Source organism: Anomaloglossus baeobatrachus, chromosome 3 (genome assembly GCF_048569485.1).
Source record: "Anomaloglossus baeobatrachus isolate aAnoBae1 chromosome 3, aAnoBae1.hap1, whole genome shotgun sequence".
Taxonomy (NCBI): domain Eukaryota; kingdom Metazoa; phylum Chordata; class Amphibia; order Anura; family Aromobatidae; genus Anomaloglossus; species Anomaloglossus baeobatrachus.
Window position 1 is genome coordinate 124964236 of NC_134355.1, and position 15036 is coordinate 124979271.

A 15036-nucleotide genomic window follows, 5' to 3' on the forward strand; every position below is an offset into this window, starting at 1 on the left:
ATGACTTACATGGGCTTGTGGAGTGTGAAGGTGCTAGCATTTTATCAGCTCTGTGTGAAAACACCATATTAAAGTCCCCCCTATAATGTGAATGACCCCCCGGTCTGACGGGAGGCGTGAAAGGACCGAAGAAACAAATCTAATCTGATTAGAGTTTGGGGCGTAGAGGTTACATAGGATTAATTTCATCCCATTCAGCGTGCCCTGAATGATCAGGTACCGACCTGAGGGATCTGCTTCCCACTTACTCACTTGAAGTGGGCAAGTGCGAGAAATTAGTATAGCCACCCCAGCTTTCTTTTTTGTGTTTGTAGCCGAAAAGGATTGAGGAAACCAATGGCGGGCAAAGTTAAAAGAGCTTTTTTCCGTAAAGTGTGTCTCTTGCAGAAACGCCACATCCGCCAGTGATTTTCGCATCTCCTGGAGAACCAGCCTCCTTTTAACATCAGAATTCAACCCCTTCACGTTAAGGCTCATCAACTTAGCCATCCCGGTGTCTTAATGTAAGCTAGTGTAAGGACTAGTGTTTGAGACTGTCGCTTGATGTGTATGGTAGATATACTCCCTGGGCCCTTCTGAAACCTAGCGTCTCTACTATAGTAAGCTGCATACCTGTGAGTACAACCAAAACAATAAAGAATAAACCAAAACATATCTATGTTCTACCAAAAAATAGAAACTCTTCAATTATACAATAAGGGTATGGAATCAACCCCGACCGTCCACTACCCCACCAGCAGAGTCGACTTACTTTTATACAAAGTTAAGGGTATTTCACTATATATAACCTGCACTATAAACCAAAGTGCGAATCAATTGGTACGACTCTGCAGAAGGGTGAGTGGCGGAACCCGGACTGGGGATCCAAACCCCTCCCCCCGGGATTTTTCTTAAGAGAGAGAAAGTCCCAGGAAAAAGGGAAGCAATATAGGCAGACCAGTTGACCCCCTGGGATTCCCATATGAGATCAAAAAATGACTGTAAAATCACGGGAAAAAACAATCAGGTAGGTCCTTCTGCTCTTGGGCCTCTAGGTCGCCGTTTACGGGCTGCTGTGGCTGGCTGCCAGGTCTGAGGAAGCTGCTGTATCTGTTGGGGCAGGGTCCAATCTGGGAGATCCGGGACAGAAAGGTCAAATGCCCGGCAAAAGGACTCCAAGTCTGCAGGGGTCCGAAGGTTGGCCGACGTCTCCCATCACCGAGCAGACAGGCTGAACGGGAACCCCCATCTATAGAGGATATTATTGGCCTTTAGGGATGACAGTAATGGGCGGAGGGCCCTCCGCTGCTGTAGTGTCAACCATGAGAGATCCTGAAACAGTTGAATCTTAGCATCTTGGTACATCGCTTGTTTTGGCGGCCGTGCTCTGAACATTATTTCCTCTTTAAGTTGGAAGTCCACGATATGACAAATAATGTCTCTCGGGTTCCCTGTCAGATTTTTGGGGCGCAAGGCCCTGTGTGCTCTGTCCATAGGAATTGGACTATCAGGAGGACGCTGGAGGAGGGAGTTAAATATGGTCTGCAGGATTTTTGTAACGTCCTCCTTTATTTGGGACTCAGGAACACCTCTGACCCTTATATTGTGGCGTCTGCCTCTGTTATCCAAATCTTCAATATGACGTTGTAACTCTCTTATGGCGTCGGCTTGGGAGGAGGTATGGGACTGGAGGTGGCGAATAGTTGTTCTAGCATCATTGTGGTCGGTCTCCAGCTGATTTATTCTTTTGGAGATAGAGACTACATCCCGTCGGACCGCCGCTATTTCAGACCTGCAGGTGTCTTTTACTTCAGAAATAAGTTCTTGGAAGTCCTTTTTTGTAGGAAGCTGACGGACAAATTCCCACCAATCCGCTGGGGGACATGGAGGCTGTGTGGGTGCAGCAATCAGGGTCCCCTGAGCTCCCTTCCTGGAAGCTTCTCTAGCAGGCGAGCTCAGGGGGGTCCTGGAGGTCCCTTTAAGCTGTGCCACAGGGGCTGGGCTCAATGACCCTGTATTTCCAGATACGGTCTGGCTTCTTTGGGGCCTGGGAGTGAGAGATTCACTCTGCAAGATCGGTGGTCCCAGTGGGGAGGACAGGGGGGCATCTTTAAGAGATTCAGGGTCGTCCCACACAGGCTGGGGAACTATAGCAGGCAGAAGGGCCTCACTCCTGGCCTCTCGAGCCTCTTTCTGTGCCTCTCCCCAGTCCCCCCCACCACCATCCACCATCCTACAGTCGGGGCTCCCCCACTCCCCACTCCCGCCGTACCAGGCCATGGCACCGGACTCCCCCTGCGGGTGTTCCACAGGAGCCGACGGGCTCCAACCGCCGCCGCTCTCCAGTATCTCCAGAGGGGGGAGGAGCGGCATCTCCACCACCTCCGTGTGGCCACCGGAGCTCGTGTCTAGGGAGAGCATGTACCTCCTGTCCGGCTCCGCAGTCTCCAGACTCACGCTCCCGGCTGGCTCGCAGCAGTCCCTTTCCCGCCCGCAGGCAGGTGAGTCACCTCGCGTCTTCTCCGCCGCCGCCATCTTAACCGCGAGGCTGGCTCCCCCTCTGCCGGCGTCTGCTGGGTCTCCGGCTCTTCCTCCATCTGTGCCGTCGGATTCTTCGGGCTCTTCACCTCTCCCTCCGTCTGCAACGTGGCCCGGCTCTCCCCGACCGCTGCCTCCCACACCTCCTGGTGCTGCCGCCGTCTGTGTAAGCAGATGATGTGGCGCTCCAGCCATCCGGACACCCTCCTGGTCCTGCTCTCCTGGCAGCTCTTTCGTTAAGAAGGAATCCATAGTAAGCGGTGCTGGGGCTCCTGGGTCTCTGGTGGTCTTAGGGGGCTTCTTTTTCCCCATCCTGGGCACTTTGGGCTTATATAAATGGGCTTATTTTTCACCCGGGGAGAGGAGCTCAACCCTCAGGCGTCCTACTCCATGAAGCTCCGGCCACGCCCCCTGCTTTATCATTCTTAAGGGGCAGGACAATTATCTATCATTGTAATAAGCATTAGATCCTATACATCCTCTCCGGCATCTTCCATATACTGTGTGTATAATTCCTATAAATCCTCTCCGGCATCTTCCATATACTGTGTGTATAATTCCTATACATCCTCTCCGGCATCTTCCATATACTGTGTGTATAATTCCTATACATCCTCTCCGGCATCTTCCATATACTGTGTGTATAATTCCTATACATCCTCTCCGGCATCTTCCATATACTGTGTGTATAATTCCTAGACATCCTCTCCGGCATCTTCCATATACTGTGTGTATAATTCCTATACATCCTCTCCGGCATCTTCCATATAATGTGTGTATAATTCCTATACATCCTCTCCGGCATCTTCCATATACTGTGTATAAATCCTATACATCCTCTCCGGCATCTTCCATATACTGTGTGTATAATTCCTATATATCTGAGCTGCTTGTTATATGGATAATAATTCTGCTATTTACTAACAGATTGTTATTAAGGATTTCCATCTGATTTATCAGGAGTGGAAGTAACTCTGTGACCCGTGTAACCTCTCTTATATGTACAATGTAACTTACAGGTTTACATAAAGGAGTACTCCCATCTCCAAGATCCTCTCCCATATGTAATAATAATATTAGCTAATATCTCCAATTAGAAATGTAGTATAGTTCTCCTGATATAACCATGTATCTTACCTCAAGGGCTGAGGTGTCCATGGTTACAACCACGAGAAACTAACTATCAATATATGTGTGGATGTAACCATGGATACCTAAGCTGCAATGCCCTGCACATGAGGTAAAAGACATGGCTATATCAGGAGAACGGTGACCAGAAAAATGCCCACAGGAAAATTGCCCACAGGGAAAATGCCCACAGGAGAATTGCCCACACGGAAAATTGCCCACACAGAAAATTGCCCACATGGAAAATTGCCCACACGGAAAATTGCCCACACGGAAAATTGCCAATTGCAGCATCAGAAAGTTTCAGATCTATGATATTTGAGGTGCAAGGTGAGGATGTTCACATGGTATGAGGCTGGGAGAGAGAGACAGAGAGACAGCTACCAACCCAGAAATATTTGGACAGTGACACAAGTTTTGTTATTTTAGCTGTTTACAAAAACATGTTCAGAAATACAATTATATATATATATAATATGCGCTGAAAGTGCACACTCCCAGCTGCAATATGAGAGTTTTCACATCCAAATCGAAGAAAGGGTTTAGGAATCATAGCTCTGTAATGCATAGCCTCCTCTTTTTCAAGGGACCAAAAGTAATTGGACAAGGGACTCTAAGGGCTGCAATTAACTCTGAAGGCGTCTCCCTCGTTAACCTGTAATCAATGAAGTAGTTAAAAGGTCTGGGGTTGATTACAGGTGTGTGGTTTTGCATTTGGAAGCTGTTGCTGTGACCAGACAACATGCGGTCTAAGGAACTCTCAATTGAGGTGAAGCAGAACATCCTGAGGCTGAAAAAAAAAGAAAAAATCCATCAGAGAGATAGCAGACATGCTTGGAGTAGCAAAATCAACAGTCGGGTACATTCTGAGAAAAAAGGAATTGACTGGTGAGCTTGGTAACTCAAAAAGGCCTGGGCGTCCACGGATGACAACAGTGGTGGATGATCGCCGCATACTTTCTTTGGTGAAGAAGAACCCGTTCACAACATCAACTGAAGTCCAGAACACTCTCAGTGAAGTAGGTGTATCTGTCTCTAAGTCAACAGTAAAGAGAAGACTCCATGAAAGTAAATACAAAGGGTTCACATCTAGATGCAAACCATTCATCAATTCCAAAAATAGACAGGCCAGAGTTAAATTTGCTGAAAAACACCTCATGAAGCCAGCTCAGTTCTGGAAAAGTATTCTATGGACAGATGAGACAAAGATCAACCTGTACCAGAATGATGGGAAGAAAAAAGTTTGGAGAAGAAAGGGAACGGCACATGATCCAAGGCACACCACATCCTCTGTAAAACATGGTGGAGGCAACGTGATGGCATGGGCATGCATGGCTTTCAATGGCACTGGGTCACTTGTGTTTATTGATGACATAAGAGCAGACAAGAGTAGCCGGATGAATTCTGAAGTGTACCGGATATACTTTCAGCCCAGATTCAGCCAAATGCCGCAAAGTTGATCGGACGGCGCTTCATAGTACAGATGGACAATGACCCCAAGCATACAGCCAAAGCTACCCAGGAGTTCATGAGTGCAAAAAAGTGGAACATTCTGCAATGGCCAAGTCAATCACCAGATCTTAACCCAATTGAGCATGCATTTCACTTGCTCAAATCCAGGCTTAAGACGGAAAGACCCACAAACAAGCAAGACCTGAAGGCTGCGGCTGTAAAGGCCTGGCAAAGCATTAAGAAGGAGGAAACCCAGCGTTTGGTGATGTCCATGGGTTCCAGACTTAAGGCAGTGATTGCCTCCAAAGGATTCGCAACAAAATATTGAAAATAAAAATATTTTGTTTGGGTTTGGTTTATTTGTCCAATTACTTTTGACCTCCTAAAATGTGGACTGTTTGTAAAGAAATGTGTACAATTCCTACAATTTCTATCAGATATTTTTGTTCAAACCTTCAAATTAAACGTTACAATCTGCACTTGAATTCTGTTGTAGAGATTTCATTTCAAATCCAATGTGGTGGCATGCAGAGCCCAACTCGCGAAAATTGTGTCACTGTCCAAATATTTCTGGACCTAACTGTATGCTGTAGATACATACATATATACACTCACACAAATACACACGGCCAAAAGTGTTAGCACCCTTGAAGTTGTTTCAGAAAAAGAAGTGTTTCCCTAAAAAAATTACTTTACAGACATCACTAGGGGGGTGCACAGACATCACTAGGGGGATACACAGACATCTAGGAGGGTACACAGACATCATAGGTGGGGTACACAGACATCACTAGGGGGGCGCACAGACATCACTAGGGGGGTACACAGACATCACTAGGGGGTACACAGAAAACACTAGGGGGGTACACAGACATCCCTAGGGAGGCACATACATCCCTAGGTGAGCACAGACATCCCTAGGTGAGCACAGACATCCCTAGGGGGACACAGACATCACTAGGGGGCACAGATATCACTAGTTGGGGCATAGACATCACTGGGTGGCACGGTCAGCAATTGCAGAATACAGACATCACTAGGGGGGCAAACAACACTGGCGGTGGTACACAGCATTGGACGGAACACAACACTGGTGGTGATAAACCTCACTGGAGGGGGCTGCACAGACAGAGCACTGGGGGGCTGCACAGAGCACTGGGGGGTGGCACAGAGCCCTGGGGGGGCGGCACAGAGCACTGGGGGGATGGCACACAGCACTGGAGGGCGGCACACAGCACTGGGGGCGGCACACAGCACTGGGGGGCTGCACACAGGACTGGAGGCTGCACACAGCATTGGGGGCTGCACACAGCACTAAGGGGCTGCACACTGCATTGGGTGGGCGGCACAGAGCATTGGGAGCATGTACACAGCAATGTGGGCTTGCACACAGTGCTAGGGGGCTGCACACAGCACTGGAGGGGCTGACAGCCTTGAGGGGGCTACATGCAGCACTAGAGGACTGCACACAGCATTGGGGGGCTGACCTCACTGGAGAGCAGGCACACAACAGAGGGGGGACTCCAGGCACACAGCTAAACCCGCTCACACAGTCCCAACCACATTTGTATGTAAGCACCGGAGCACTGCGGCCCCTGGGAATCTGCCTGGGGGGCACAGAAAAGGTCATTGCAGGCCCGTGGTTCCAACCCCTCAGCTAAAGCAAGGCAGGGGCGCCCCCGCCCCCCATCCCCGGCGATGTTCAGCTCACCGAGCGCCTACCCTTCCCTGCCGGATGCCGTGTCCTCGCCACCTCCGCGTTGCCCGCAGCACTGTGATGAGGCGCAGAGTGATGACCTCATCACATTGGGCTGTGGGATGACGCGCCGCCTCCCTGCTCTGCTCCATGCGCCTTGTTTCCGGCCTTGTTTTAGCAGTGTGTGTGTGCAGTGGCTGAAACAGGCGAGCCCCTTTGCTACGGCTGTGACTGGGGCCCGGTGAAGAGGGGAGGCCTGGCCTGCCCAGGGCTTAACAAAGCTAAGTAATTACCCCTGGCCTGTCCAGGCCCCCTCTCTTCACCGGGCCCCCTACAGCAGTCACAGTAGTAATGCATACCTCCCAAATTTTGAAGAAGGAAAAGAGGGACAAAGTTTGCGGCGCGCTACGCGAGCCACGGCAAATTTTTAGGCCACGCCCCCTAACCACACCCATTTCACAGTCACGCCCATATCCACTCCCCATCCACACCCATTCAGCAAACTGAAACTGCAGAAGCTGTCCGTGATCGCTCTGAGCCACCACAGATGCGCAAGCGCTGGCCATATGAACCACATTACCTATTACCGCAGGCGCAAGATTATGGGCGGCGCTGTGATTGTCATCAGCAAAGTCATCCAAGTACCCACCCATAATCTCGTGCCCACGCTTCTCACTCTGCCTCCACCGTTATGCGCAAGCACTGTCCATATGAACCATGTTACCTATTACCGTGGGCGCGAGATTATGGGCGGCGCTGTGATTGTCATCAGCAAAGTCATCCAAGTACTCGCCCATAATCTCGTGCAAGCGGTAATAGGTAACATGGTTCATATGGCCAGCACTTGCGCATAACAGTGGAGTCAGAGGGAAAAGTGCGGGCACGAGATTATGGGCGGGTACTTGGATAACGCTGCTGACAATCACAGCGCCGCCCATAATCTCACGCCTGCGCAATCACCTGAAAAAGCGTTCACATGCGCAAAACTTCGGGAGGACAGTTACATGAGGAAGGCGTCCTTGTGTATGTAAATGAGCAATGGGGGACTGCGTAAAGCGGCAGGAGGGGGAATAACGGACGCTAGACAGCCCGCCCCCGTGACCATAAAAAACATTTGCATACAAAAAGGTAAGACTTCATAAAGTATTTTTGTAGGTCTCAAAGGGGGCATAATAACAACAGGAACCTTTCTAGAAGCAGCCCAGGAGCTGCAGAGGGGAATCTATTACTTTCATTGTGAAATTTCTGCTGACATGTTCCCTTTAACTGGTAGGGGAGCCAGGATAAAGCAGAGCTGAAGTTGTTGGGCAGCTAGGACCCAGCAGCTCCACAGGCAGGAGACCACTGATCGGTAAGCTAATAGAAGCCTGCAGATGTCACTCTGCATAGGTTATTACTGGCCAGTGCTATCTGCAGGAGAGAGAAGTGCTGGTTGCACTTTCTCCTCAGCTTCCTGATTCCCCGTGTGTCTGCAGCAGTGAGAAGCCGCACACGGGGAGTCAGAGAACAGCTGCAGGGAAGCTCCGGGGCTGGGGATGTCGGCTCTGGGGGAGGGGGGGTCGGCTCTGGTGCAGGGGATCCACTCCGGGGCTGCGGATGTCCGCTCTGGGGGAGGGGGGGTCGGCTCTGGTGCAGGGGATCCACTCCAGGGCTGGGGATGTCCGTTCTGGGGGAGGGGGGGGCTCGGCTCTGCTGCAGGGGGGGGTCGCTCTGCTGCAGGGGGTGATTCATACCTCAGCAGCAGTCACAGGAGTTTCAAGGTGCGCGCTTGGCTCTGTAATGAATAGAAGGGAGAAACAGCGAGGCGGGGCTACAGTGGGTGGGTGGAGCCACAGGACACTCAGGCCCACGGGCGGGACTCGGGATCAAAGGCTCAAAAGAGGGACTGTCCCGCTGTATCCGGGACGGTTGGGAGGTATGGTAATGCCCTGATGGCGGCCATGCAAAAACATATCATACATTTCTAGCACAAACACAAGGTCGTACAAGCGACAGTCTCACCTTTCTGCTGTGCCTTTGGGGATTTCAGGACCAACTATCTCTGCCAGCAGCACCCTGCTTTTGGGGGGCTCCCACTGAGATGATAATGTATTAGATGTGACCTGCAGTCCCATGTAACTCAACAGATAATACAGTGATACTTTTGTGAGTACAGATAGTAGTGATTGCTCCTCTGGATCACATTGCTGCTGGTTCTGCATGTGCTGCTGTTTTAGGCTTGTGGGAGGAGTAAGGCTACTTTCACACTTGCGTTCAGCGCAATCTTCCGCTATGGAGAATAGCGCAGTCCGTTAACACACTGCGCTATTCTCCATAGACTTGTATTGACAACGCACTGTAACGCAAGTGTCTGCGTTCCATCCGCTGGACGACGCTGCATCGTTATTTTGACGCTGCGTCGAACGGAGGAAACGCTACATGTAGCGTTTTTTTGGGTCATTAAAATAATGCACCTCTGTTGGAATCCGCCAAAGTGTCTAATGATTGTCTATGGTGGCGGATTCCGCCGCTATGCGCTAAGTGGCGGAATCCGCTGACGGATACCGTCACGTTCTACTGAGCATGGTCAGCATGTCTAGCAGAACGATCGAAATCGTTTAAAATCACTCCTGGTCTCTCTCTCCCCTCTCACTCCCTCTCTCATACTCACCGATCACGGGTGCGATGCTGCACAGTTGTCACAAAGCTCCGGCGGCTTTTCCTCTTTTGAAAATTCCGGCCGCTCATTATTCCATCTAGTATTCACTGCTTCCCTCGTCCACCAGTGCCTATGATTGGTTGCAGTCAGACCCGCCCCCATGCTGAAAGACAGCTGTCTCACTGCAACCAATCACAGCCGCCGATGGGAGGTCTATATCGTGCAGTACAATAAATAAATAAATAATTTAAAAAAACGGCATGCGGTCCCCCTAATTTTGATACCAGCCAAGGTAAAGTCACACATCTGAAGAATGTAATCTCAGGATGGGGAGCCCCACGTTATGGGGAGCCCCCCAGCCTAACAATATCAGCCAGCAGCCGCCCGGAATTGCCGCATCCATCAGATGCGACAGTCCTGGGACTCTACCCGGCTCATCCCGAATTGCTTTGGTGCGGTGGCAAATCGAGGTAATAAGGAGTTAATGGCAGCAGCCCATAGCTGCCACTAAGTCCTAGGTTAATCATGGCAGGTGTCTATGAGACAACCACAATGATTAACCTGTAAGTGAAAGTAAATAAACATATACACCAGAAAAAATACTTTATTTGGAATAAAAGAATGAAAACCACTCTCTTTCACCACTTTTTAAATCCCCAAATACCCCTCCAGGTCCGGCATAATCCACACGAGGTCCCGCAACGCATCCAGCTCTGCTACATGAAGCTGACAGGAGCGGCCGTAGAACACCGCCGCTCTCTGTCAGCTCCAGGCAGCAACTGAAGTGAGTCACGCTTTCAGTGGGGACGTCACTGAGGTAATGTGTGCGGTGATGAAGGGAGCGGTAGTGCCGGTGTGTATGCCATGATGATGAGTGCGATAGTGCCTGCGTGTGTGCGGTGATGATAGAAGCGGTAGTGCCGGGGTGTGTGCAGTGATGATGATGAGTGCGGTAGTGCCGGGGTGTGTGCAGTGATGATGATGAGTGCGGTAGTGCCGGGGTGTGTGCAGTGATGATGGGGGCTCTCTCTCTTGGCTTAATGCAACGTGTTATTCACAGGAATCTGTTGCCTTTATATGTAAGGTCCTGGTGGTGGAAACTGGACCGTGCACCAGACTCCTCCAGTGGAGCAACCCGGAGCTAACCCCTATACAGGGACTGTCCGGTCACCCCGCCAGAGCGCCTTGATGCACGGTAGCCGAAGCACTAGCTGTACAGGCACAGTCCGTTCCGGAAAGAGGAAGGAAGATGCCCCTGAGGTCACAGGGTTCCAGATGGTAGTCCCGATAACAAGGCTCTGGTTCAGGTGCCGGGTGGAGATGACAGGTGGAACCGGATCCAGCTGGACGAGAGGGCGGAGGTCACCACGTGGAGCTGGGGATCGGAGCCGGGTCCGGGTTGAAGAAGATGGTGGAGTCCTCAGCCGACCGTCACCAACAGGAGTTAAGCAGCAGTCATGGTTAGGACCGGTTGGCGTGGCAGGACAGGCTCTGCGAGACAAACAAGGGTTAATACTGGACAAGGAAAAAGGGGACCTAAACTCCTAGCTTACTAAACACGTAGAACAGGCCCCGCCCACCTGGAAGAAGAATCCTCTTATACCCTGTACCTGCAAGCCAATATCCTGTTTCTGGACGCTGGCCCTTTAAGAGAGGGTCAATGACCGCATGCACTAACGTGCAAGCGCGAGTGCCTGAGACCAGGGAAGGAAGCGGCGCGGAAGAAGCAGGAGTGCCGGGCAGAGTGTCCTGTGATGCAAAGGGGCGCCTGGAGCGGGGACGTATGGAGGACACCGGCGAAGGAGAGGGAGCAGGAGGACCGGGGACAGGAGTGGTGAGCGGGGAGCGCCGTCGGGAACCGGGGAGCGTGCCACGGGGACCGGGGAGCGCGACACGGGGACCGGGGAGCGTGACATTATATCACACTATTTACAACGCATCCGTGACATGCGTCACTCAACGCATTGTGACGGATGCCGTTCAACGCAAATATAAAGTATCCTAAGGCAGCATCAGTGAGAGATGAAAGCAGACTGTATCTATCTATCGCTGATAATGACAGACTGTTGCTACAAACCACAGTTCTTCAGCATTTTTGCAGTTTTGCACTAGGTCAACTGTAAATCACAAGTTGATCACCTATCATGTGAACATCCTCACCTTGCACCTCAAATATCATAGATCTGAAACATTGCGATGCTGCAATTGGAGATTTTCTGTGTGGGCAATATTCCATGTGGGCAATTTTCCATGTGGGCAATTTTCCGTGTGGGCAATTTTCTGTGTGGGCAATTTTCCATGTGGGCAATTTCCTGTGTGGGCAATTTTCCGTGTGGGCAATTTTCCATGTGGGCAATTTTCCTGTGGGCATTTTTCCATGTGGGCAATTTTCCTGTGGGCATTTTTCCATGTGGGCAATTTTCCATGTGGGCAATTTTCCATGTGGGCAATTTTCCTGTGGGCATTTTTCCTGTGGGCAATTTTCCTGTGGGCATTTTTCCTGTGGGCAATTTTCCTGTGGGCATTTTTCAGGGAACCCAGGAGAACTATACTACACTTCTAATTGGAGGTATTTTCTAATATTATTATTATTATTACACCTACTACATATGGGGATAGGGTCTTGGAGATGGGAATACCCTTTTATAGGTTGTTCTGTTTCCTGTTGAAGAGCGCACTGCCCCCTCTTGGCCTCCTGGGGGATGGCGGGGTGTGGGTGGGGGGCGATGGATCTTTAATAGGAGGAGAATTGCACAGAGCATAGAGCTTATAAGCAGTGGACGCTCCTTATCTAGGTAACTGCCAATCTGATAGGTCAGGGTGGTCAATGACCTCAGCAATGACCTGTGCACTATATCATTAATCATCCCTATGTGCTTGAGAATGGAGAGGACGTTCAATGGGGAAATTACAAAGTTGCTGCTTTCACAAGAGCTTTGTAATTTTCCCCATTTTAAAGCTTGAGACAATCCTTGTACACTTTACCTGGCACTGGTGATGTCAAGCGGCCCCCTCATCTGTAACAGTTGGTGAAAGTCCCCGCAGCGCAGGTATTCCATGCCAAGAAAGACATTCATCTGTAACATGGGACAGGAGAGGTCACGTGATCACATTACTACCGGATATACACATTATTACACAATATTACACTGAAAAAGGCTTTTATGAGAGAAAGAACATGAACTCTAGAGCCTCCTATTGGAATCAGCAATCCTAAATGTCAATAGTGACTCTTTACATAGAATCTGTCAGCAGGTTTTTGCTACCTCCTCTGAGAGCACATGATGTACTCAAAGAGACCCTGAATCCATCCCTGTGTCATTTAGCTTACTGGCTGCAGCAGAAAAGATAACCCCACCACACCAGGCTCTATATGTACGTAGTCTATAGACAGTGAGCTGCTTATCATAAGTTGGGATATGTTGGCCTAGCAGGTAGGAGGCAATGTACGTCAAGCAATCATAATCTTTTGGTGCTAAAACAATCATTGCAACCAAGCAACAGCAGACATCTTGATTAGAGACACACGGCCTCGGCATGATTTCCTGACAGTAGCACAACTACTATTTTAATTAATAGGACCCATGTCTGATACTCAATAGGGGACATGGACTCGTGCAGATGTACTGACAGAAAAAAATTATACCTTAAACAGAGCCTGTGACATGTAAAAACGCTTTTAGCCAGCAGATATGGAGTTAATTTGAAGTTAATAGCGTTTGAATCCTGCCCAGCGCATTGACTGACAGCCGCTCGGCATTAGACCTGGCTGTCAGTCAGTGCAGGCGGCGCAGTTACAGCCCCTCTGGATGCACAGAGCAGTGACTGAACCCGCGCCGGCACCGTCCTGTGACTGAAACCTGAACGCTCCCGGAGATTACAATTAATGTCCTCCTGACAGCCGGGTTCAGTGTCCAAGCACCGGCGGGTATTAAACAATAGTGACCTGCAGAATAACCCCATATCCGCAGGTTAGTAGAGTCTTTACACGTGACAGGTTCCCTTTAATGATATGGTGGAATTGCTCTACTTTGTCTGCACCAATCTGCGGAGCCTTATTATACTAATTAGCAATGTGGTGCATCAGGCCGTGCTCTCAAGGATGCGAGTAATGATATAAGGGGATATTCAGGACTTTATATTCATGGCTTATTCTTAGGATATGTCATCAATATCAGATCAGTGGGGGGCAACACCCGGCACCCCCGCCGATTAGCCAGTGTCGTTTATGGTGGTGACTGTAAGTGATCAGCTGTGGAGCTGCACAGCACACCTCCGTTATCTGTATAGTGACGATGGCCGGGTGTTAAACATCTGCCCCTATGTGAATGAATAGGGGATGATTCCCACTACTCTGCTGTGGCCACTAAACAGTTAAAGGGAACCAACCAGCTGGATTTTGCTATATGAAGTAAAGGCCGTGCCATACAGGCAGTAAGATGCTGAATCCAGGCATACTTTCTGTAGAAAGATCCGATGCTTGGTTGCAGAAATATCTTTAATCAAAGTTGCAGAAATGCCCTGTATGTGACTGACGTGTGCATCGGGGGCGGAGCTATGTGGGTCGGGTCCTCGTTATATATTCCTCCTCCTGCGTCCTCTATGCCACGCCCCCGTTCTTTATTTGAGTATCGCACCACACCGTCATTGCTGCTGTTGGCGACATGTGCACATTGCCAAACTAATTATTACTTCATTAAGATTGTGCCGGAGTCCGCACATGCGCATACCGTGATCTCCCGCGCTATTTTATTGAAGACGCTGTGGAGAAGACTATGAGCGGCATCAGAGCATGCAGAGATTTATTTTTTTACATCTGCGCTCGTGCCCCTGCCGTTCATAGTCTTCATCACAATGTCTTCAATAAAAGGGCGTCGGAGATCGGGGTACGCACATGCGCAGACTCCAGCGCCATTTTAATGAAGAAATAGTTACTGTGGCAATGCTCACGGGCCGCCAACAGCAGCAATGGTGGCGTGGTGCGATATTTATATAAAGGAAAGGGAGCATGCAATACAAGGAGCAGGAGGGGGAATATACACTGAGGACCCGACACACAAAGGCCGCCCCAATACAGCGTCAGTCACAGTGCAGCGCATTTCTGCAACTGTGATTAATGATATATCAGCAACCAAGCATCCGATCTTTCTACAAAAGCTGTGCCTGGATACAGCATCTTACTGCCAGTATGGCCCTGCCATTATTTTATATAGCAAAATCCTGGAGGTTGGTTCTCTTCAAATGAGCTACATAGATCCACTCTACAACCAATCACTTCTGACCACCGGTGGCATCGAGAACAGCTGATTGATAAGGGAGTCGGGGGTTGCACCCACTGATCTGATATTTATCACCTATCCTAAAGATAAGCCATTATAACATCCTGGAAAAAACCTTTAAAATCCTTGCATCACTCTACCCTGTTACCCCGAAAAGAAGACACTGTCTTATATTTTATTTTTGCCCCGATAAAAGCACTAGGTCTTATTTTCGGGGAGATATGGTTTGGGGTAAGTTTACCCCCCAAAAATGCAGATCCCCATTCACAGGATCGTCATACTTAACAGACCCGGGCGTCTGCGTGGCTCCCAGGTCCCCCTGTGAT